Source organism: Procambarus clarkii, chromosome 16 (genome assembly GCF_040958095.1).
Source record: "Procambarus clarkii isolate CNS0578487 chromosome 16, FALCON_Pclarkii_2.0, whole genome shotgun sequence".
In the NCBI taxonomy this organism is placed as follows: Eukaryota; Metazoa; Arthropoda; class Malacostraca; order Decapoda; family Cambaridae; genus Procambarus; species Procambarus clarkii.
In genome coordinates, this window is record NC_091165.1 from 37,812,607 (window position 1) to 37,837,513 (window position 24,907).

The following is a 24,907-nucleotide window of genomic DNA, read 5'->3' on the forward strand; positions in this document are numbered from 1 at the left end:
GGATTGATAGGGTAGATAAAGACAGTCTATTTAACACAAGGGGAACACGCACAAGGGGACACAGGTGGAAACTGAGTGCCCAAATGAGCCACAGAGATATTAGAAAGAACTTTTTTAGTGTCAGAGTGGTTGACAAATGGAATGCATTAGGGGGTGATGTGGTGGAGGCTGACTCCATACACAGTTTCAAGTGTAGATATGACAGAGCCCGATAGGCTCAGGAATCTGTACACCTGTTGATTGACGGTTGAGAGGCGGGACCAAAGAGCCAGGGCTCAACCCCCGCAAACACAACTAGGTGAGTACAACTAGGTGAGTACACACACACACACACACACACACACACACACACACACACACACACACACACACACACACACACACACACACACACACACACACACACACACGCACGCACACACGCACACGCACACACACACACACACAGTTAAAAACACTGATACGTCAGCCACAGTGACAGACAAGACCTCACCTCATCATCAACCTTGACAGATTGAACCCAGACGCAAGACTAACCTCCCAGACGCAAGACTAACCACCCTGACGCAAGACTAACCTCCCAGACGCAAGACTAACCTCCCAGACGCAAGACTAACCTCCCAGACGCAAGACTAACCTCCCAGACGCAAGACTAACCACCCTGACGCAAGACTAACCTCCCAGACGCAAGACTAACCTCCCAGACGCAAGACTAACCTCCCAGACGCAAGACTAACCACCCAGACGCAAGACTAACCACCCTGACGCAAGACTAACCTCCCAGACGCAAGACTAACCACCCTGACGCAAGACTAACCTCCCAGACGCAAGACTAACCTCCCAGACGCAAGACTAACCTCCCAGACGCAAGACTAACCACCCTGACGCAAGACTAACCTCCCAGACGCAAGACTAACCTCCCAGACGCAAGACTAACCTCCCAGACGCAAGACTAACCACCCTGACGCAAGACTAACCTCCCAGACGCAAGACTAACCACCCTGACGCAAGACTAACCTCCCAGACGCAAGACTAACCACCCTGACGCAAGACTAACCTCCCAGACGCAAGACTAACCACCCTGACGCAAGACTAACCTCCCAGACGCAAGACTATCCACCCAGACGCAAGACTATCGACCCAGACGCAAGACTAACCACCCTGACGCAAGACTAACCAGCCAGATGCAAGACTAACCACCCTGACGCAAGACTAACCACCCAGACGCAAGACTAACCACCCTGACGCAAGACTAACCACCCAGACGCAAGACTAACCACCCAGACGCAAGACTAACCACCCAGACGCAAGACTAACCACCCAGACGCAAGACTAACCACCCTACTGACTGCTACCTAGGAGAAGCTGACGCTCTGGAATAGACCAAGTCCTCCACAGACTTGGGCTGGACGGTAGAGCGACGGTATCGCTTCATGCAGGTCGGCGTTCAATCCTCGACCGTCCAAGTGGTTCGGCACCATTCCTATCCCCCGTCCCGTCCCAAATCCTTATCCTGACCCCTTCCTATAGCCTAATGGCTTGGCGCTTTCCCCTGAGAATACCCTCCTTTCCTCCCACAGACAACTGTCAGCTTCACTTATCATCTTGAGGTTATCTTGAGATGATTTCGGGGCTTTAGTGTCCCCGCGGCCCGGTCCTCGACCAGGCCTCCACCCCCAGGAAGCAGCCCGTGACAGCTGACTAACACCCAGGTACCTATTTTACTGCTAGGTAACAGGGGCATAGGGTGAAAGAAACTCTGCCCATTGTTTCTCGCCGGCGCCTGGGATCGAACCCAGGACCACAGGATCACTAGTCCCGCGTGCTGTCCGCTCGGCCGACCGGCTCCCCTGCTCATAGCTCTTACTGACGCGTACAATGCCTCTCTTGCCTCCGGTTACGTCTCCTTGCTTTTCAAAACTGCCACAGCCATTGTCTTCCCAAAATTTGGAAAACCAAATGCTGATCCTGAAAACTACAATCAACCTACTAGAGGCATTAGGGAAGGTACAGACGAGGACAATCGACTTGAGAATGGACCAACACGGACCGAAACGTCGTCGTCCCTTCACTTTCTAGTATGTAAATCACAGACTCTAGCAAGCAGTGATCTCTTGACAACAGACAGTTTGGTTTCAGGCCACAGCGATCCACACGCTGCGCCCTGGACACCACGACCAACTACACTCACATACCTGGTTGATACCTGGTTGATGGGGTTCTGGGAGTTCTTCTACTCCCCAAGCCCGGCCCGAGGCCAGGCTCGACTTGTGAGAGTTTGGTCCACCAGGCTGTTGCTTGGAGCGGCCCGCAGGCCCACATACCCACCACAGCCCGGTTGGTCCGGCACTCCTTGGAGGAATAAATCTAGTTTCCTCTTGAAAATGTCCACGGTTGTTCCGGCAATATTTCTTATGCTTGCTGGGAGGACGTTGAACAACCGCGGACCTCTGATGTTTATACAGTGTTCTCTGATTGTGCCTATGGCACCTCTGCTCTTCACTGGTTCTATTCTGCATTTTCTTCCATATCGTTTACTCCAGTACGTTGTTATTTTACTGTGTAGATTTGGGACCTGTCCCTCCAGTATCTTCCAGGTGTATATTATTTGATATCTCTCTCGTCTTCTTTCTAGTGAGTACATTTGGAGGACTTTGAGACGATCCCAATAATTTAGGTGCTTTATTGCATCTATGTGGGGCCTAGGGGCCTCGTAGCCTGGTGGATAGCGCGCAGGACTCTTAATTCTGTGGCGCGGGTTCGATTCCCGCACGAGGCAGAAACAAATGGGCAAAGTTTCTTTCACCCTGAATGCCCCTGTTACCTAGCAGTAAATAGGTACCTGGGAGTTAGTCAGCTGTCACGGGCTGCTTCCTGGGGGTGGAGGCCTGGTCGAGGACCGGGCCGCGGGGACACTAAAAGCCCCGAAATCATCTCAAGATAACCTCAAGAATGCGTGCCGTATATGTACATTAACCAAAGACGACGCCCAAAATCAGCAGTCATCACATAAGACATTGTAAAAGCCTTCTGCGTAGTGTTCATTGACGGTCTCAAATCATACTTACGTAACAACTTTCATCTTCCACCTATCATTCAGAAACTTGTTTGGAACGATCTTCACCACAGAACACTGACTGATGTTCTTGACCACAGAACACTGACTGATGTTCTTGACCACAGAACACTGACTGATGTTCTTCACCACAGAACACTGACTGATGTTCTTGACCACAGAACACTGACTGATGTTCTTCACCACAGAACACTGACTGATGTTCTTCACCACAGAACACTGACTGATGTTCTTCACCACAGAACACTGACTGATGTTCTTCACCACAGAACACTGACTGATGTTCTTCACCACAGAACACTGACTGATGTTCTTCACCACAGAACACTGACTGATGTTCTTGACCACAGAACACTGACTGATGTTCTTCACCACAGAACACTGACTGATGTTCTTGACCACAGAACACTGACTGATGTTCTTCACCACAGAACACTGACTGATGTTCTTCACCACAGAACACTGACTGATGTTCTTGACCACAGAACACTGACTGATGTTCTTGACCACAGAACACTGACTGATGTTCTTGACCACAGAACACTGACTGATGTTCTTGACCACAGAACACTGACTGATGTTCTTGACCACAGAACACTGACTGATGTTCTTGACCACAGAACACTGACTGATGTTCTTGACCACAGAACAATGACTGATGTTCTTGACCACAGAACACTGACTGATGTTCTTGACCACAGAACACTGACTGATGTTCTTGACCACAGAACACTGACTGATGTTCTTGACCACAGAACAATGACTGATGTTCTTGACCACAGAAAACTGACTGATGTTCTTGACCACAGAACACTGACTGATGTTCTTGACCACAGAACAATGACTGATGTTCTTGACCACAGAACAGTGACTGATGTTCTTGACCACAGAACAATACAAATCAAACTCCTTCAGAGACACTCGAACTTTTTCCTGGAGTCCCTCAAGGCTCTGTCCTAGCTCTTGCCTGCCATATACCTGTCCATAATGGCGAGGATCAACGTCTCCTGCGGCCCGGTCTCCGACCAGGCCTCCTGGTTTGGTAGTCTGGTCAACCAGGCTGTTCGGAGTAGCTACTCACAGTCTGACATATGAGTCATAGCCTGGTTGATCAGGTATTCACAAACAACATCCCTGACCTTATACATATTAACTCACAGATAAGGGAATGAGACGTTATATAGAGTTATATAGAGTTATATAGAGTTATACACAACTCATTACAAACGCAACAATTGAAAACTTGACTCATATATCCTGATTGATTCAAAGTCCTGAATCATTTATATCAAATCCTATATCTCTATAACAAAAGGAGGAAATGTATATGTTTATCTCTCAGAATGTTTGGTAATATGTTTATTGTTTGTGATGTGTGTCTATGTATGTATTAACACGATGTACTGAACGGGGTGAGAATAGCTTGAGCTACCTCATCCCTTTGTGTGTATTTTACCTCAATAAATTTATTTCAATTTCAATTGCTATAGCAAACGCAAAAATACAATTCCAGTAAGACTCTATTCACGATCTTGCACAGCCACTAACACACTTGTCTCATGTTCAGTCCAAGTATTGTGTGCAAGTCCAGGTTACACACGGAATTTGGACTTAAACTCTCGAACTAACACTCTCCCAGCAGTCACTAACACTCTCCCAGCAGTCACTAACACTCTCCCAGCAGTCACTAACACTCACCCAGCAGTCACTAACACTCACCCAGCAGTCACTAACACTCACCCAGCAGTCACTAACACTCTCCCAGCAGTCACTAACACTCTCCCAGCAGTCACTAACACTCTCCCAGCAGTCACTAACACTCTCCCAGCAGTCACTAACACTCTCCCAGCAGTTACTAACATTCACCCAGCAGTCACTAACACTCACCCAGCAGTCACTAACACTCACCCAGCAGTCACTAACACTCTCCCAGCAGTCACTAACACTCTCCCAGCAGTCACTAACACTCTCCCAGCAGTCACTAACACTCACCCAGCAGTCACTAACACTCTCCCAGCAGTCACTAACACTCTCCCAGCAGTCACTAACACTCTCCCAGCAGTCACTAACACTCTCCCAGCAGTCACTAACACTCTCCCAGCAGTCACTAACACTCACCCAGCAGTCACTAACACTCTCCCAGCAGTCACTAACACTCTCCCAGCAGTCACTCACCCAGCAGTCACTAACACTCTCCCAGCAGTCACTAACACTCTCCCAGCAGTCACTAACACTCTCCCAGCAGTCACTAACACTCTCCCAGCAGTCACTCACCCAGCAGTCACTAACACTCTCCCAGCAGTCACTAACACTCTCCCAGCAGTCACTAACACTCTCCCAGCAGTCACTAACACTCACCCAGCAGTCACTAACACTCTCCCAGCAGTCACTAACACTCACCCAGCAGTCACTAACACTCTCCCAGCAGTCACTAACACTCTCCCAGCAGTCACTAACACTCTCCCAGCAGTCACTAACACTCACCCAGCAGTCACTAACACTCTCCCAGCAGTCACTAACACTCTCCCAGCAGTCACTCACCCAGCAGTCACTAACACTCTCCCAGCAGTCACTAACACTCTCCCAGCAGTCACTAACACTCACCCAGCAGTCACTAACACTCTCCCAGCAGTCACTAACACTCTCCCAGCAGTCACTCACCCAGCAGTCACTAACACTCTCCCAGCAGTCACTAACATTCACCCAGCAGTTACTAACATTCACCCAGCAGTTACTAACATTCACCCAGCAGTCACTAACACTCTCCCAGCAGTCACTAACACTCACCCAGCAGTCACTAACACTCACCCAGCAGTCACTAACACTCACCCAGCAGTCACTAACACTCTCCCAGCAGTCACTAACACTCACCCAGCAGTCACTAACACTCTCCCAGCAGTCACTAACACTCTCCCAGCAGTCACTAACACTCTCCCAGCAGTCACTAACACTCACCCAGCAGTCACTAACACTCTCCCAGCAGTCACTAACACTCTCCCAGCAGTCACTAACACTCACCCAGCAGTCACTAACACTCACCCAGCAGTCACTAACACTCTCCCAGCAGTCACTAACACTCTCCCAGCAGTCACTCACCCAGCAGTCACTAACACTCTCCCAGCAGTCACTAACACTCTCCCAGCAGTCACTCACCCAGCAGTCACTAACACTCTCCCAGCAGTCACTAACACTCTCCCAGCAGTCACTAACACTCTCCCAGCAGTCACTCACCCAGCAGTCACTAACACTCACCCAGCAGTCACTAACACTCTCCCAGCAGTCACTAACACTCACCCAGCAGTCACTAACACTCACCCAGCAGTCACTAACACTCTCCCAGCAGTCACTAACACTCTCCCAGCAGTCACTCACCCAGCAGTCACTAACACTCACCCAGCAGTCACTAACACTCACCCAGCAGTCACTAACACTCACCCAGCAGTCACTAACACTCTCCCAGCAGTCACTCACCCAGCAGTCACTAACACTCCCAGCAGTCACTAACACTCACCCAGCAGTCACTAACACTCTCCCAGCAGTCACTAACACTCACCCAGCAGTCACTAACACTCTCCCAGCAGTCACTAACACTCTCCCAGCAGTCACTAACACTCTCCCAGCAGTCACTAACACTCTCCCAGCAGTCACTAACACTCACCCAGCAGTCACTAACACTCTCCCAGCAGTCACTAACACTCTCCCAGCAGTCACTAACACTCTCCCAGCAGTCACTAACACTCACCCAGCAGTCACTAACACTCTCCCAGCAGTCACTAACACTCACCCAGCAGTCACTAACACTCACCCAGCAGTCACTAACACTCACCCAGCAGTCACTAACACTCTCCCAGCAGTCACTAACACTCACCCAGCAGTCACTAACACTCACCCAGCAGTCACTAACACTCTCCCAGCAGTCACTAACACTCTCCCAGCAGTCACTAACACTCACCCAGCAGTCACTAACACTCACCCAGCAGTCACTAACACTCTCCCAGCAGTCACTAACACTCTCCCAGCAGTCACTAACACTCTCCCAGCAGTCACTAACACTCACCCAGCAGTCACTAACATTCACCCAGCAGTCACTAACACTCACCCAGCAGTCACTAACACTCACCCAGCAGTCACTAACACTCTCCCAGCAGTCACTAACACTCTCCCAGCAGTCACTAACACTCACCCAGCAGTCACTAACATTCACCCAGCAGTCACTAACACTCACCCAGCAGTCACTAACACTCACCCAGCAGTCACTAACACTCTCCCAGCAGTCACTAACACTCTCCCAGCAGTCACTAACACTCACCCAGCAGTCACTAACATTCACCCAGCAGTCACTAACACTCTCCCAGCAGTCACTAACACTCTCCCAGCAGTCACTAACACTCACCCAGCAGTCACTAACACTCACCCAGCAGTCACTAACACTCACCCAGCAGTCACTAACACTCTCCCAGCAGTCACTAACACTCACCCAGCAGTCACTAACACTCACCCAGCAGTCACTAACACTCACCCAGCAGTCACTAACACTCTCCCAGCAGTCACTAACACTCTCCCAGCAGTCACTAACACTCACCCAGCAGTCACTAACATTCACCCAGCAGTCACTAACACTCACCCAGCAGTCACTAACACTCACCCAGCAGTCACTAACACTCACCCAGCAGTCACTAACACTCTCCCAGCAGTCACTAACACTCTCCCAGCAGTCACTAACACTCACCCAGCAGCGATTTTTTAGATTAATTTAAAAATAAGTTGGATTATTATAATGGCAAAAAACTCAATGACTAATTATTTATGTTTTCATAATGTAATGTTTATAGACCACAGCCGCGTCCAGCAGTTTGGTTGACCGAACCACCACCCGCAGGAGGCCTGGTCAGGGACCGGGCCCCTGGGGACGTTGATCCTCGGAACTTTCAAAGGAAAGAGTAACCGCAAGATAAGGTAATCCTTCCCAGGAACGATAGACTTCCCAGCCTTAATTGTATGGGTTTGTGAGCCCCTTGAGGGACCTTATATAGACTAAGTCCACTACGGGCTCACCATAGACCGTGCTACTTGGAACTTTACGTTCCAAGTAGCTGAATCCATAACAACAACGAGTGTAGAAATAGCCTAAGCTACTCTATCCTTTTGAGATGAACTTTATTTTCTCAATAAACTTACTTCAACTTGACCTGTCATTAATGGTTCCTCCCGGGCAATGTTTATGGCAGCAACCCGTCCTTCTGGACCTGATCCCTCCTGTTGTTAAGTTGCTACTCAGAACGATTGAATTGAAATTGAAATTGAAATAAGTTTATTGAGGTAAAATACACACAAAGGGATGAGGCAGCTCAAGCTATTCTCACCCCGTTCAGTACAACGTGTTAGTACATACATAGACACACATCACAAACAATAAACCTGTTACCAAACATTCTGAGAGATAAACATATACATTTCCTCCTTCCTCAGAACGATGTGTCCATGTAGCACGGGCTATGGTGACCCCGTAAGATACCACCTAAGTGTTTGGTGGAAAGCGCCACTATGTAGTGACGGACCACCAGTACACCACTTATAGACCTTCTTATCTTGAGGTTATCTTGAGATGATTTCGGGGGCTTAGGGTCCCCGCGGCCCGGTCCTCGACCAGGCCTGCTTTTTGTTACACCCCCCCCCCCTTAGGAAGCAGCCCGTAGCAGCTGTCTAACTCCCAGGTACTTATTTAGTGCTAGGTAACAGGTGCATCAGGGTGAAAGAAACTGTCGCCGGCGCCGGGAATCGAACCCAGGACCACAGGATCACGCGTCCAGCGTGCTGTCCAGTCAGCACCTTAACAGGGGCCGGGACCTGTAACCCTGTGAGCTCTCCTCAGTGTTAACGTCCACCCCTTAAGCCTCTTGTCCTGTGTATAATCTTAATTTATGGGGGGGGGGGGTAATGCTTTTTAATACTGGTATTATAAGCACAGATATTACCAGAGATGAACTAATAATGGCGATTAAAGTTGGGAAATCTACCGCCCCCGGGGAGGATGGATTGATGATTGATGAAGATTAAGCCACCCAAGAGGTGGCACGGGCATGAATAGCCCGTAAGTGGTGGCCCTTTTGAGCCATTACCAGTATCAAGAGCTGATACTGGAGATCTGTGGAGGTGCGACTGCACCCTGCGTGACGGGAGATGTCTCCTGCGACCCCTGCACCCAGAGGTCACCCTTTAACTAATAGGGTGGTTCCAGGAAAGGTCGCCTGACCGCACTACCAACTCCTGCCTCGACCCATCCTCCTATAATGATAGGATGATGCGTTGTTATCCACGGGAGACATCTCCCGTCACGCAGGGTGCAGTTGCGCCTCCACAGATCTCCAGTATCATCTTTTGATACTGGTAATGGCTCGAAAGGGCCACCACTTACGGGCTATTCATGCCCGTGCCACCTCTTGGGTGGCTTAATCTTCATCAATCAATCAATCGTTGTTATCCTCCACTTGTAATTATTTGGTCGAGTGTATCAATGTGTATAGTTGGGCCCAAACCTTTCACATTTTGTAACATTAATTTTATAGTCCCAGAAAAACGACTTTTACCCTGTCGTAGCTCAGTCGATTAAGGCAGTGTCTGGGATGCTCCCGGACGCAGGTTCGAATCCTCGTCACGGCCCTTGTGGCTTTGTTCTTATGCAGGTTGTATAGAAGGTTGTATTCTGATGTATTTGTCAAGCAAAGACAAATAACAAAAGAATCAAGGAAACAGCATAAGGTCTGTTGACCCATACTTGGCAGCTCCTATTTATAGCCACCGATTGATTGATTGATGAAGATTAAGCCACCCAAAATGTGGCACGGGCATGAATAGCCCGTAAGTGGTGGCCCTTTTGAGCCATTACCAGTATCAATAGATGATACTGGAGATCTGTGGAGGTGCGAATGCACCCTGCGTGACGGGAGATGTCTCCTTTGTGAATGTGTTAAGATGAAGATGAAGCCACCCAAGAGGTGGCACGGGCATGAATAGCCTGTAAGTGGTGGCCCTTTTGAACCATTACCAGTATCAAGAGCTGATACTGGAGATCTGTGGAGGTGCGACTGCACCCTGCATGACGTGAGATGTCTCCCCCGTGAGTGTATATCCACCCAAACTTACTCATATATATATGTCTAACCTACGCTTGAAACAATCTAGGGATCCTACTTTTGTTACGTTTCCCGGTAACTGGTAATCAATTCTAGAAATCCACAACCCTGTTACCAAACCAATATTTACCCAGGCCTTTCCTAAATCCAATTTAAACCGATTGCTTCGTGTTCTAGTATGTGTTGATACTTAATATCTTATTATCATCCTCCCTCTGGTATGCCCATTCATCCACTTCAACCATGCCACCCCTAACATACCATCCTCCTGGACTGTATGGGTCTGGAACCCCCTCAGTGGGGCCAGATTCACGAAGCAGTTACGGAAGCACTTACGTACCTGTACATCTTTTCTCAATCTTTGGTGGATTTGTTTACAATCATTAAACAGTTAATGAGCTCAGAAGCACCAGGAGGCTGTTTATAACAATAACAACAGTTGATAGGAAGGTTTTCATGATTGTAAACTGTTTAATAAATGTAACCAAAGCCGTCAAAGATCAAAGAAAGATGTACACGTTCGTAAGTACTTGCGTAACTGCTTCGTGAATCTGGCCTGTGAGGTCGACGCTCTATCAACTCGGCTATGAGCAGTCTAACTATATGAGTTACCTCTAACTTTTCGCTTTTCTAGAGAAGTAAATTAAGCTTTTCAATCTCTCTTCATAAGGAATGTTTTTAATTAGCGAGATAAACTTTGTCATCTAAATGACAAAGATGACATCTTTGTCATGTAAATGACAAAGATGACATCTTTGTCATGTAAATGACAAAGATAACATCTTTGTCATCGTCATCCCGCCTTCTGGTGAATGTCTGCCCATAGGGAGCCGGTCGGCCGAGCGGACAGCACGCTGGACTTGTGATCCTGCGGTCCTGGGTTCGATCCCAGGCGCCGGCGAGAAACAATGGGCAGAGTTTCTTTCACCCTATGCCCCTGTTACCTAGCAGTAAAATAGGTACCTGGGTGTTAGTCAGCTGTCACGGGCTGCTTCCTGGGGGTGGAGGCCTGGTCGAGGACCGGGCCGCGGGGACACTAAAGCCCCGAAATCATCTCAAGATAACCTCAAGAAGAAGATGCTACAGTACAGCGACGAAAACTGAAGTGAATGGACATAGACTCACAGGAACGCCTCTAGTTTAGGCCCGCAAAGTTAATCCCGCAAATTAGAAATCTAGAGAGATAAAAAAAATACCAATATTTAGCCCTATGTGCTGGATATACCTTACGGGTATATGTGCTGGATATACCTTATGGGTATATGTGCTGGATATACCTTATGGGTATATGTGCTGGATATACCTTATGGGTATATGTGCTGGATATACCTTATGGGTATATGTGCTGGATATACCTTATAGGTATATGTGCTGGATATACCTTATGGGTATATGTGCTGGATGTACCTTATGGGTATATGTGCTGGATATACCTTATGGGTATATGTGCTGGATATACCTTACGGGTATATGTGCTGGATATACCTTATGGGTATATGTGCTGGATATACCTTATGGGTATATGTGCTGGATATACCTTATGGGTATATGTGCTGGATATACCTTATGGGTATATGTGCTGGATATACCTTATGGGTATATGTGCTGGATATACCTTATGGGTATATGTGCTGGATATACCTTATGGGTATATGTGCTGGATATACCTTATGGGTATATGTGCTGGATATACCTTATGGGTATATGTGCTGGATATACCTTATGGGTATATGTGCTGGATATACCTTATGGGTATATGTGCTGGATATACCTTATGGGTATATGTGCTGGATATACCTTATGGGTATATGTGCTGGATATACCTTATGGGTATATGTGCTGGATATACCTTATGGGTATATGTGCTGGATATACCTTATGGGTATATGTGCTGGATATACCTTATGGGTATATGTGCTGGATATACCTTATGGGTATATGTGCTGGATATACCTTATGGGTATATGTGCTGGATATACCTTATGGGTATATGTGCTGGATATACCTTATGGGTATATGTGCTGGATATACCTTATGGGTATATGTGCTGGATATACCTTATGGGTATATGTGCTGGATATACCTTATGGGTATATGTGCTGGATATACCTTATGGGTATATGTGCTGGATATACCTTATGGGTATATGTGCTGGATATACCTTATGGGTATATGTGCTGGATATACCTTATGGGTATATGTGCTGGATATACCTTATGGGTATATGTGCTGGATATACCTTATGGGTATATGTGCTGGATATACCTTATGGGTATATGTGCTGGATATACCTTATGGGTATATGTGCTGGATATACCTTATGGGTATATGTGCTGGATATACCTTATGGGTATATGTGCTGGATATACCTTATGGGTATATGTGCTGGATATACCTTATGGGTATATGTGCTGGATATACCTTATGGGTATATGTGCTGGATATACCTTACGGGTATATGTGCTGGATATACCTTATGGGTATATGTGCTGGATATACCTTACGGGTATATGTGCTGGATATACCTTATGGGTATATGTGCTGGATATACCTTACGGGTATATGTGCTGGATATACCTTATGGGTATATGTGCTGGATATACCTTATGGGTATATGTGCTGGATATACCTTACGGGTATATGTGCTGGATATACCTTACGGGTATATGTGCTGGATATACCTTATGGGTATATGTGCTGGATATACCTTATGGGTATATGTGCTGGATATACCTTACGGGTCGGGGTCGTTTTCGAGGCACAATCGAGAATTCCAGGTTCGAATCCCTGGCGGGACAGAAATGGTTGGGTACATTTCCTTTCACCTAATGCGTTTGTTCACCTTGCAGTAAGTATTGATTTAATTGTTGCCGTCGGAGGCGGCTAGTTTATTGTGCACCCTATACTCATCCTGTGAAGGGTAGCGCAAAAGGGGTCAGCTTGATGTGGGGGGGGGGGGTTGCCTCCTGGGCGGGGTCGGAGGGGGGGTGAGGGAAAGGGGGGACCTCGGTATAAGCCTAACGTCTATGAATACATTCTCAGTTACATGGTGGACAGCAGTAACACACTTAAGTATTATGTAATAAAAACACAGATTCGTCCTTCACTTATGGCAGAGGAAAGCCTTCTTGGAACGACTCAATTTACATGAGATTAAGAGTAGGATACAAATGTATCTGGCAATATGATTTGATTTAAATTTTGCCCCGAGGGGCGAGTTTATTGGGCAGCGCCACTCATCCTGTGAGTGGACACACCGCCATAGTGACAGTATTGGGCAGCGCCACTCATCCTGTGAGTGGACACACCGCCATAGTGACAGTATTGGGCAGCGCCACTCATCCTGTGAGTGGACACACCGCCATAGTGACAGTATTAGGCAGCGTCACTCATCCTAAATTTTTTATTTTTTTTTTAAATTTTGTCCCGAGGGGCGAGTTTATTGGGCAGCGCCACTCATCCTGTGAGTGGACATACCGCCATAGTGACAGTATTGGGCAGCGCCACTCATCCTGTGAGTGAACACACCGCCATAGTGACAGTATTGGGCAGCGTCACTCATCCTGTGAGTGGACACACCGCCATAGTGACAGTATTGGGCAGCGTCACTCATCCTGTGAGTGGACACACCGCCATAGTGACAGTATTTGGCAGCGTCACTCATCCTGTGAGTGGACACACCGCCATAGTGACAGTATTGGGCAGCGCCACTCATCCTGTGAATGGACACACCGCCATAGTGACAGTATTGGGCAGCGCCACTCATCCTGTGAGTGGACACACCGCCATAGTGACAGTGTTGATGTCAGTGAAAAAGATAAGGAGTGTAAATTATGTAGTATGCCGCACGTCCACACCTTAGAACATTATGTATTAGAGTGTCAACTTATTGATAACTATAGAAATAAGGAAATAAATAGTGTACCACATCAAATTGTTTGGATGTGTGATAATGGTATGATAGACAGTATACTTAGGAGCTACAAGAATTTTGCCACGAGAGTGTAACAATTATGTGTTGTGTTTACTATATTAACCTGCAATGTTAAATGTGAGTCTTGTATTGTGATTTGTTGATCTGTACTCACTGCATTTGTGCGCCCCTTGAGGGACTTGAAGTAGAGGCGGGTAGAAATAGCCTAAGCTACTCTATCTCTTTGAGATGTATTTTATTGCCTCAGTAAACGTACTTGAACTTGATTTCAGTTTACAGCCCCGCTCCTGTGCCAGATAAGTCCACTACGGGATCACCATAGCCCGTGCTACTTGCAACTTTTGTTCCCAGTAGCTGAATTTAAAACAACAATACACTCTGGCTTTCTGCCCCCCGACACAATGAATTAGATATATCATATAGCCATGAGAGCTTGAAAGCTGAGCTGACCCGTCTGTTGGGTCAAGGTTGGAAGAGATTTACAAGCTATGAAAGCCTTGATATGTTCTGGCACGGTGGCGGGAGTGCCAGTTCAACCCCTGACGCACCCTGGTACTCTGAGGTCTCCTCCTGATTATGCTGCTCCAGCTCATTTCTTGTTTAGGTAAAGGAAGACTTGATTGATAAAGATTGATAAAGATTAAGCCACCCAAGAGGTGGCACGGGCACGAATAACCCGTAAGTGGTGGCCCTTTTGAGCCATTACCAGTATCAATAGATGATACTGGAGATCTGTGGAGGTGCGACTGTACCCTGCGTGACGGGAGATGTCTCCCGGACCAAATGGTCTGAACTTAGGAGTATTCGGGATAGTATTTCTAAGAAAACTGTAGCTCCGGTCATTATGTTAATGAGAGGCGGGGGAGCTAATGACTTCGTCTGTTCAATTCAAAATTAAGAAAATGAACAATGTATTTCAAGGTTTAACAAAAAAGGATATGAGGACCTTATTACATAATGTTCAATATTACGCCGAGGAAAATAAGACTCGCGTCCCTACCAAAACAAACAAGAAAAAATCATGAAAAATCATGAAATCCATCATGAAAAAAAGGGTTCTCAGGTTCACAATGCATAAGTCAAATGCCGACTTACTGATCTATACTTAATATTGACGTCAATTATTAACTTAAGTCAATATTAACCTGGGCGTTTTGGTTTGGCCGAAGTATTAGTGGCTTTAGCCATAGTATGTACTAACTCTATATAGAAATCCAACATTATGTTTGTAACTCATTTTGTATGTATGTACTTTTACTTGAATAAACATTATCTTAAACATTGTCTAATATTTGTCCACCAAGATATGCTTGAAACTATGACTTGAATTGTGCTTCGTTTGTTTTCAGTCTGTAGTGTAACACTCCCTAAGTCAACGTAACTAAAACTCCTAACCTAACCTCACCTAACCTAACCTAACCTAACCTCACCTAACCTAACCTAACCTAACCTAACCTAACCTCACCTAACCTAACCTAACCTAACCTCACCTAACCTTACCTAACCTAACCTAACCTAACCTAACCTCACCTAACCTAACCTAACCTAACCTAACCTAACCTAACCTAACCTCACCTAACCTAACCTAACCTAACCTAACCTAACCTAACCTTACCTAACCTAACCTAACCTTACCTAACCTAACCTAACCTAACCTAACCTAACCTCACCTAACCTAACCTAACCTCACCTAACCTAACCTAACCTCACCTAACCTAACCTAACCTAACCCTAAATATGCATAAACACACAATATATAGTTATATTAATTTACATTTCAAAAAAAAAACCTTTATTACTATTACTGTATGGAAGATTCATCTTGTCAATTGGTTGACTGCTGTGTAAGCCAATACTGACTTATTAAAAAACATCGGCATTTATTATTATTATTTTCTACCACAGACGTGGCCGGACATTTACAATGCTAACCAGCATATATATACATTTTCTTCTGTCCTCCATGGACAGGGTTAGAGAAGTGTTAAACATATAGTTCAAGGGTTTATTGAACACTCAACCACAGAAGGTGATTCGGTGCTTTTAAAATGCTAAGCTAACCTACATACGTAAATACATAGATACACAGGTTTACGTATGCCCTACATAAAGTGTTTGATGTGTCTTTTACATAGTGTCATTAATGTACATTCACAAAGATGAAATGTAATTCTGATCAGCTTCCATGTATACTTTATACATATACATATACATACACATACACATATAAATACATATATACACACACATGCATTCACATACATTTGTCTCATTTACTCTGACAGGGTGAGGTAGCTGATAAAGAAACTAGTGTGCAATTAAGCACTTAATCACTGAAGGTGATGAAGGGGCTTTTACAAGCTCAGGTTATATAGTTACATCATATATATACATTGTATAATTGATATATTACCACCAACCATTTGGTCCGGGAGACATCTCCCGTCACGCAGGGTGCAGTCGCATCTCCACAGATCTCCAGTATCATCTATAGATACTGGTGATGGCTCAAAAGGGCCACCACTTACGAGCTATTCATGCCTGTGCCACCTTTTGGGTGGCTTCATCTTCATCTTAACACATTCACAAGGGAGACATCTCCCGTCATGCAGGGTGCATTCGCACCTCCACAGATCTCCAGTATCAGCTCTTGATACTGGTAATGGCTCAAAAGGGCCACCACTTACGGGCTATTCATGCCCGTGCCACCTTTAGGGTGGCTTAATCTTCATCAATCAATCAATCATCGATATATTACATGGTCAATCTTGGATACAAGTCCAATATATCATCAAGTGTTCCAGTACTCATATAGTAATTACAGAGTTCAGCATACCTTAGCCCAGGAGGGCGAAAGTCAGTCAGTATATGTGATACTGTTATCTACGCTTAACTACACCATTTGGTCACCACTTGGTCCGGGAGACATCTCCCGTCACGCAGGGTGCAGTTGCGCTTCCACAGATCTCCAGTATCATCTTTTGATACTGGTAATGGCTCGAAAGGGCCACCACTTACGGGCTATTCATGCCCGTGCCACCTCTTGGGTGGCTTAATCTTCATCAATCAATCAATCACGCTTAACTAACAATGTCTATTCAACGCAGGTGGACCTTCAAGCTGTATTAGGGGCTTCAAGGGCTGCCACATACTGCTGCAGTTTCCATGATTCTCATGTTCTAAGTAATAAAGCCGCTTGTTGACAGTAAACAGTTAGCCACTAAACAACAGAAGGCCAGCGTATTGTGGAAGCGTGTAGAGAGAACATTACGAAGGCAAAGGAAATTCTTTGTAAAGTCCAATTTATGTGGAGTCCTTCACATGTGACAATAGCGTCTTGATTCTTATGTTCTTACATATTTATCTGAAATCTATTTTATTTGATGGCTCCACGGTAGGCCTATTTCTGGTGCTCCCTAGGTAGGCCTACACATCTAGACTGCAAGTAAGGCATTATGTGTGGGGTGCGCCCTAACTAGGCCTACACATGGATTATGGAGGTAAGTTAACTAATTTGCATGGTAAACATATGTCCACGGGAGACATCTCCCGTCACGCAGGGTGCAGTCGCACCTCCACAGATCTCCAGTATCAGCTCTTGATACTGGTAATGGCTCAAATGGGCCACCACTTACTGGCTATGCATGCCCGTGCCACCTTTTGGGTGGCTTAATCTTCATCAATCAATCAATCATGGTAAAGATGAGTGCGCCTACCTGTGCTGCCGGCCGCCACACGGCTGCCTGGCGTGTGAGCGCGGGTATATAAGCAGCTGGAGGCGGCCTCGATGGTAGTGCGCGTGTGTGTGCGCCGCTAACATGAACCAGGTCCTGTGTGTGCTGCTGGGGGCCTCCCTGGCCGCCCCTGGCCTGGCAGAGATCTTCCACCGTCGGCAATGTGGAGACGTCCAGGGCGACTTTTACCAGTTCTCCGCCAACACCCTGAACGACTCCCAGCTCGTCAGCTTCGACCAGTACAGGGGCAAGGTGGGTGAGGTGGTGTGACACAGTGGAACGACCACACCGCAGTAGTGGTGCCACAGGTGTGGTGGCAGGTGTGGTCGCTATTGTTGAAGAGGCGGTGTAAACGCCACGAGTTAACTTCATCACGTTATTGCGTTTCATATCATGGGTCCGTAACATATCTTTGTTAACAGTGAAGTGAGGTGCCAGTTAATATTGGTAGAGGTGGTGTGACGTCATGACTAGTGATGTAACTACCAGTGTACCACAAGTGGAGTTTTAATGGTTACCAAGAGAGGAAGTTATTAATAAGGTAGTCTGTGGTTGTTCTAAGTCTTTGCCACGATCCTAAAGAATATAAGCCCTTAATAAAAAAATATATATTATATATATATATATATATATAATATTGTGTGTGTATGTATATGCTAATATCTTGAATATAAATTAATATTGAGAATTCCTGTTTTGACTGAACAGCATGTTAAAATTGAAGTCTCGTCTGTGGGGTTGACCGCTGGATGTAATGGACTAGAGTCGAGGACGGGTTGGCTAAGGGATCCTCTAGTTTTCCAGAAAATTCGAGGCAGTTGATGGTGAAAAGGATTGCAATATTGTGTCCTTTAACTTGCGCGAAGCTTTTGATGCTCAGTCACCATAAATGTGGTGTCACCATAAATGTGGTGTCACCATAAATGTGGTGTCACCATAAATGTGGTGTCACCATAAATGTGGTGTCACCATAAATGTGGTGTCACCATAACATGGTCCTGCCCCATGTTTGCTATATTTCTAAAATGTATTTATGATAGGACTGAACAATATAAACTATAGACAATGGTGGCAGAAATTAGTTTACAAAAAGATTGACAATTTTTTTCGTGACTATTTATAGTCTTTTAAAAAGATTAAAAGATTGATAAATAGTTTAATACTGGAAAATTTTGTTCTATCGTTTAGTAATGACGAATATTAGCTGGTTAGTGTTGAAATGTAATCTTATTCACATTCAGATATCGTGTCATGATTATTAGTAGCCCCCAAAAAAGTCAATGCATAAATTTACTGAAGACAATGTGAGCCTTCATGTGTCGGTGCCTGAACAGAACAGCTCAAGTCCTGTATTTTGCTCCAGTCCTTTTCAGTCAGGTTATTGTGGCTTGCTGTTTGCACACTCAATATGTTTAGCTTCAGGAAAGGCCTGGGTAATTGCTAGTTTCAAACAGGGTTGTAGAGTTATGGAACACAATACAAGTTAACGTAACTGAGGTGACGTCACCTGTTATCTCGAGCGTAGGTTTAGCACGTATGAATGAATGTACCTTGTATGTCGAGTATAAGCCTCCTGCAGTATACCTTGTATGTTGAGGTCTCATGAATGTCGTCTACCCGCAGGTGGTGCTTGTGGTGAACGTGGCCACCTACTGAGGCCTCACCACCGCCTCCTACCATCAGATGAATGCACTTCTTGACTTCTATGGCAATGAAGACCTGGTCATTCTTGGCTTCCCGTGCAACCAGTTTGGCAAGGTAAGTCACAAGGACTCCCGGGAGAGAGTTAATATTTACGTGGTACACTACAGAGTGGCTAACAGTTGGTTAGACCAGAGTCCCGCTCATCAACCATGCCCTCCATCTCTCGCTAATCATTACCCAACCAACAGTGTTCTTGTTCACTGCTTAATGTTCACTTCATTAATTACACTGCCCTAGTGTTCTCGGTGGGCTGTGCACCTCTACCCCTGGTGTTGTGTAGAGGTGCACATGTTTACCTTTACTCCCCTGGTGGTGTGTGTGTGTCCGTGTGTGTGCGCACCTCTACCCTACCTTCCCGTCCCTGGTGGTACTCGCCTATTTGTGCTTGCGGGGGTTGAGCTTTGGCTCTTTGGTCCGGCCGCTAAACTGTCAATCAACTGGTGTACAGATTCCTGAGCCTACTGGGCTCTATCATATCTACATTTAAAACTGTGTATGGAGTCAGCCTCCACCACATCACTGCCTAATGCATTCCATCCGTTAACTACTCTGACACTGAAAAAGTTCCTTCTAACGTCCCTGTGGTTCATGTTGGTACTGTTTCCACCTGTGTCCCCTTGTTCGCGTCCCTCCAGTGTTGAATAGCTTATCCTTGTTTACCCGGTAGATTCCCCTGAGGATTTTGTAGGTTGTGATCATGCCTCTCCTTACTCTTTCTGTCCTCCAGGGTCGTAAGGTGCCTTTCCCGCAGCCTTTCCTCGTAACTCATGCCTCTTGGTATGCCACTAGACTAGTCCCATAACTTTTGGACTTTCCAGCTTCGTCTTGTGCTTGACAAGGTACGGGCTCCATGCTGGGGCTGCATACTCCAGGATTGGTCTTACATATGTGGTATACAAGATTCTGAATGATTCCTTACACAGGTTCCTGAACGCTGTTCTGATGTTAACCAGCCTCGCATATGCCGCAGACGTTATTCTCTATGTGGGCTTCAGGAGACAGGTTTGGTGTGATATCAACTCGTAGATCTTTCTCTCTGTCCGTTTCGTTAAGTACTTCATCTCCTATTCTGTATCCTGTGTCTGGCCTCCTGTTTCCACTGCCTAGTTTCATTACTTTGCATTTACTCGGGTTGAACTTCAACAGTCATTTGTTGGACCATTCACTGTCTGTCTTGGTCATCTTGTAGCCTCCTACTATCATCCTGTTTCAATCCTCATAATTTTTGCATCGGCAAACATTGAGAGAAACAATTCTATACCCTCTGGGAGATCATTTACATATATCAGAAACGGTATAGGCCCAAGGACTGACCCCTGCGGGACTCCACTTGCGACGTCTCGCCAATCTGAGACCTCACCCTTCACACAGAGGGGTGAGGTCAAGGAGACCTCACCCCTCCTCAGGAGGTGAGGACCTCGCCTCCTTGTCTCCTGTGCTTAGGTACTCCTTTATCCAATGGAGTACCTTCCCTTTCACACCGGCCTGCATCTCCAGCTTTTTCACTAGCCTCTTGTGTGGCACTGTATCAAAGGATTTCTGACAATCTAAAAATATGCCGTCTGCCCACCCTTCTTTCTTGTCTGATTTTTGTTGCCTGGTCGTAGAATTCAAGTAACCCTGTGAGGCAGGACCTGCCATCCCTGAACCCATGTTGATGCTGTGTTACAAAGTTCCTTCACTCCAGATGCTCCACTAGCTTTCTTCGCACAATCTTCTCCACCAGCTTGCATAGTATGCAGGTTAGGGACACTGGCCTGTAGTTCAGTGCCTCCTGTCTATCCCCTTTCTTGTATATCGGGACTACGTTAGCTGCTTTCCAAATTCCTGGCAGTTCCCCTGTTGCCAGTGATTTGTTATACACTATGGAGAGTGCCAGGCACAGTTCTTCTGCTCCTTCCTTTAGTATCCAAGGGGAGATTCCATCTGGGCCTATAGCCTTTGTCACATCCAACTCTAGTAAACGCTTCCTTACTTCCCAGCTGGTAATCTCACTCTTCCAGTGGTTCCTGGTTAGCTACTCCCTCTCTTATCTCTGGATTTCTATTTGCTCTAAGGTGAAGACCTCCTGGAATTTATAAAGTTCCTCACGCACTTCCTTGTCGTTTGTAGTGAATCCTTCTTCCCCTATCCTTAATTTCATAACCTGTTCCTTTACTGTTCTTTTTTTTCCTGATGTGGCTATGCAACACTTTAGGCTGAGTCTTTGCCTTGTTTGCGATGTCACTTTCGTATTGTCTTTCTGCCTCTCTTCTCATCCTGACATATTCATTCCTGGCATTGTGATATCTTTCTCTGCTCTAAAGTGTCCTGCTATTCGCACACCTGGTGGTGTGCGAATAGCAGGACACCTGGTGGTGGTTCGCGCACACCTGGTGGCGTGCACGCCCATGTGCACCTCTGCACCCTTGGGATGTTGTGTATAAATTTATAAAGGAATTTATTTTTATTTACATTTCCTTGTGGATTAAGATGAATACCAAACATTTGCTTCTTTCCACATTACGTCTTGCCAGGATTATTCTCATCCTTCTCTGTGAGCTCTTCTTGCTACAGAGAAGGGGAGAAGAGTTCCTAGCCTATAAAGCTCCTCTCTTCCATTCCTGTGTCTACGCCTTCCTCTGCTTCGTCATTTATAGCCACGAGCTCCCTTAAGAAACTACCTCCACTTAGTTACCCCCTAGTCAAATGAACAAATAAACTACCGTAGTGTAGTGTTAACCCTTGTGTGTGTGTGTGTGTGTGTGTGTCTCTCTCCCTCTCTCACTGAGACACACACACACACACACACACACACACACACACACACCGGTCTAACAACAAACATTAAAGGTCCCCCGTGGTGTTGTGGTTGACACTCTTGGCGTTTCGCGAGCGCTTTAACCTGGGTTCGTATCCTGGCACGTGGGGGGGGGGTGATTAACTGGGTGTCAATCCTTTACTGTAGCCACTGTTCTCCACCCATATATATGTTTATATATAAGGTTAAAAAAAAGTTCCTAATAACATCTTTAATTATTTTACATAAACTTTTTTTTTTCCCAATCTCTTGGCTAATAATTTCTTGATGTCTTCGCCACAGCAAGAGCCGGGCGCCAATGCCACAGAGATCTTCAACGGGATCCGTCACGTCCGGCCGGGTGGCGGGTTCGAGACGAAGGTTACACTCTTCGAGAAGACCGAGGTGAATGGGAAGGATGAGAACAAGATCTTCACCTTCTTGAAGGTAAGGGCTATGGAACGTTAGACCTAAACTGTTCATATCTTTCAGCAACAAAAGTACAGATGCGCCCATATGCACTTGACTGTACGATTTACGAGTCTAAGCCAATTCCTGATTTTTATTTCCATGTTTCAGAGCGCGTGTGATTACACAGACAGTGTGTTCTTGGCTAACTTGTTCTACGAGCCCAAGAAAGTTGGGGATATTAATTGGAATTTCGAGAAGTTCTTGATCGGCAGGGACGGCAAGCCCCGGGCTCGCTTCCACCCCGGAGTCACCGACCCAGCAGCTCTCAGGGACGACATCACCGCCCTTCTCTACGAGCAGCAGCCTGACGGTCAACAAGTAACTGAAGATGACCAGGTACAGAAACCTATTCTGCCGTGAGCTTCACCTCGCGTGAGGCAGCCTGGATGTTGTGTATTGGTTCCCAGGTGATGGCGTCGTAGCCAGGTCCAGTCTCGTGAAGCCCCGCCCATGACGACGCTGCCGGAAACCCTGAGGTGGGCGGCGTCTGAAGTAGTGTGGGGGAGCGGGGCCTCTTGTGCATTCTGGCCTCTACTCTCCCGCCCGCGGGGCGCTGCGCGGGCCAGGCCCGGCTGGACGCAGCCGCTGGGACCATACCTGTATATGGGCTCTGAATGTAGTTCTTAATTATCACCTGACAAAATACATTAATTAAAGCTGATGTTTATTTTTTATATCCTGTTTACTGCACTTTGTTATTAAGTAAAGATCATACATAACTAGTATACTTATGGGAGGTTATTGAGGTTATCTTGATTTCGGGGCTTAGTGTCCCCCCGCGGCCCGGTCCTCTACCAGGCCTCCACCCCTTAGGAAGCAGCCCGTGACAGCTGACTAACTCCCAGGTACCTATTTACTGCTAAGCAACAGGGGCATCAGGGTAAAAGAAACTCTGCCCACTGTATCTCTCCGGCGCCCGGGATCAAACCCGGGGCCACAGGATCACGCGTCCAGTGTTCTGTCCACTCTGCCACCGGCTCGCGGGGAGGGGGGAGTTCTCGGAAAAAAAAACCTGGATAAATACTGGTTTGGAAACTGGTTGTTGATTTATGTAACATTACCGGGTAACATAATAGACGGGATCGTTGGATTGTTTGACGCGTAGGTTAGACCTGTATCTGTCATCACAAACATCACAATGGTGAGATATATCGATGAGAATCTTTTTGGGGTAACGAAGTGACCTGAATCAGCGTTCCGTTGATACCCAGACCGGATATCTCTGGTGATATCCTCGCCTTAACCCGCTCGGCCAGGACAGAAGTCCACCAACTTAAAACTACTGGATTCAGAGGTTCTGGAGGTTTTAACTGGTGCTCATCCAGGATTTTTACGGTTTGCCCGCCTTCACTCTGGCCTGCAGGTGTTCACACCCTCCCTTGTTATCACAAGGCAATCACACTGGCATGATAGATTAAGAAAATAATTTTGGTACACATGAATCGCAATAGCGTGATTTATCAAATGAATAAATTCACAAGGGCCGTGATGAGAAATATTATTTCATTTATATTAATTTTGGGGTCACTGGGTGACGAACCGGCGTTTTGTAGAATCCCAAACGCCTGTCTTAACCCATAAAGCCACGATAGAACAAAATCCAACCAACCTGGAGCTCTACTAAATTCATCTAGTGAATTCAGTACCACAATGCCAATATTAAATACATTAAAATAACAAGGATATCGCCATAAAATTATTAATTTTAAAATGTAACTTGGTAATGTTCTTCATTAGGTTATCAGCACAGTGGGCCCAGGAGGCGGTGTCACGCACTCTGCTGTAAACATACTGTGTATTCCTGATCACTTTGTCAACAATGATAGATAATACCAACCCGTTCTCGCAAATTTAATAAGTCAATATTGACTTATTAAATATGTGCATAGGTGACATACTTAACATAATAGATACCCTTAAAAAGATTCATGGAAAACACCGACCTTACCTAACCTTGTTAATATCTTAAGATAAGCATCTTATTGCTTGTTAGTGTTTATCAACGAATAAAGCTAATAAATACAAAATAAAAAAATAATCGAGTAACGGTCGGCGAAGAGGTCAGAATATGCAAAA

At 46.0% G+C, this 24,907-nt stretch overlaps 1 pseudogene; it reads left to right on the top strand.

Annotated features, from left to right (window-relative positions):
- The first annotated feature begins 17,916 nt into the window (after positions 1 to 17,916).
- On the top strand, positions 17,917 to 23,492 carry LOC123760137 (glutathione peroxidase-like; annotated as a pseudogene).
- The last annotated feature ends 1,415 nt before the right edge of the window (positions 23,493 to 24,907 follow it).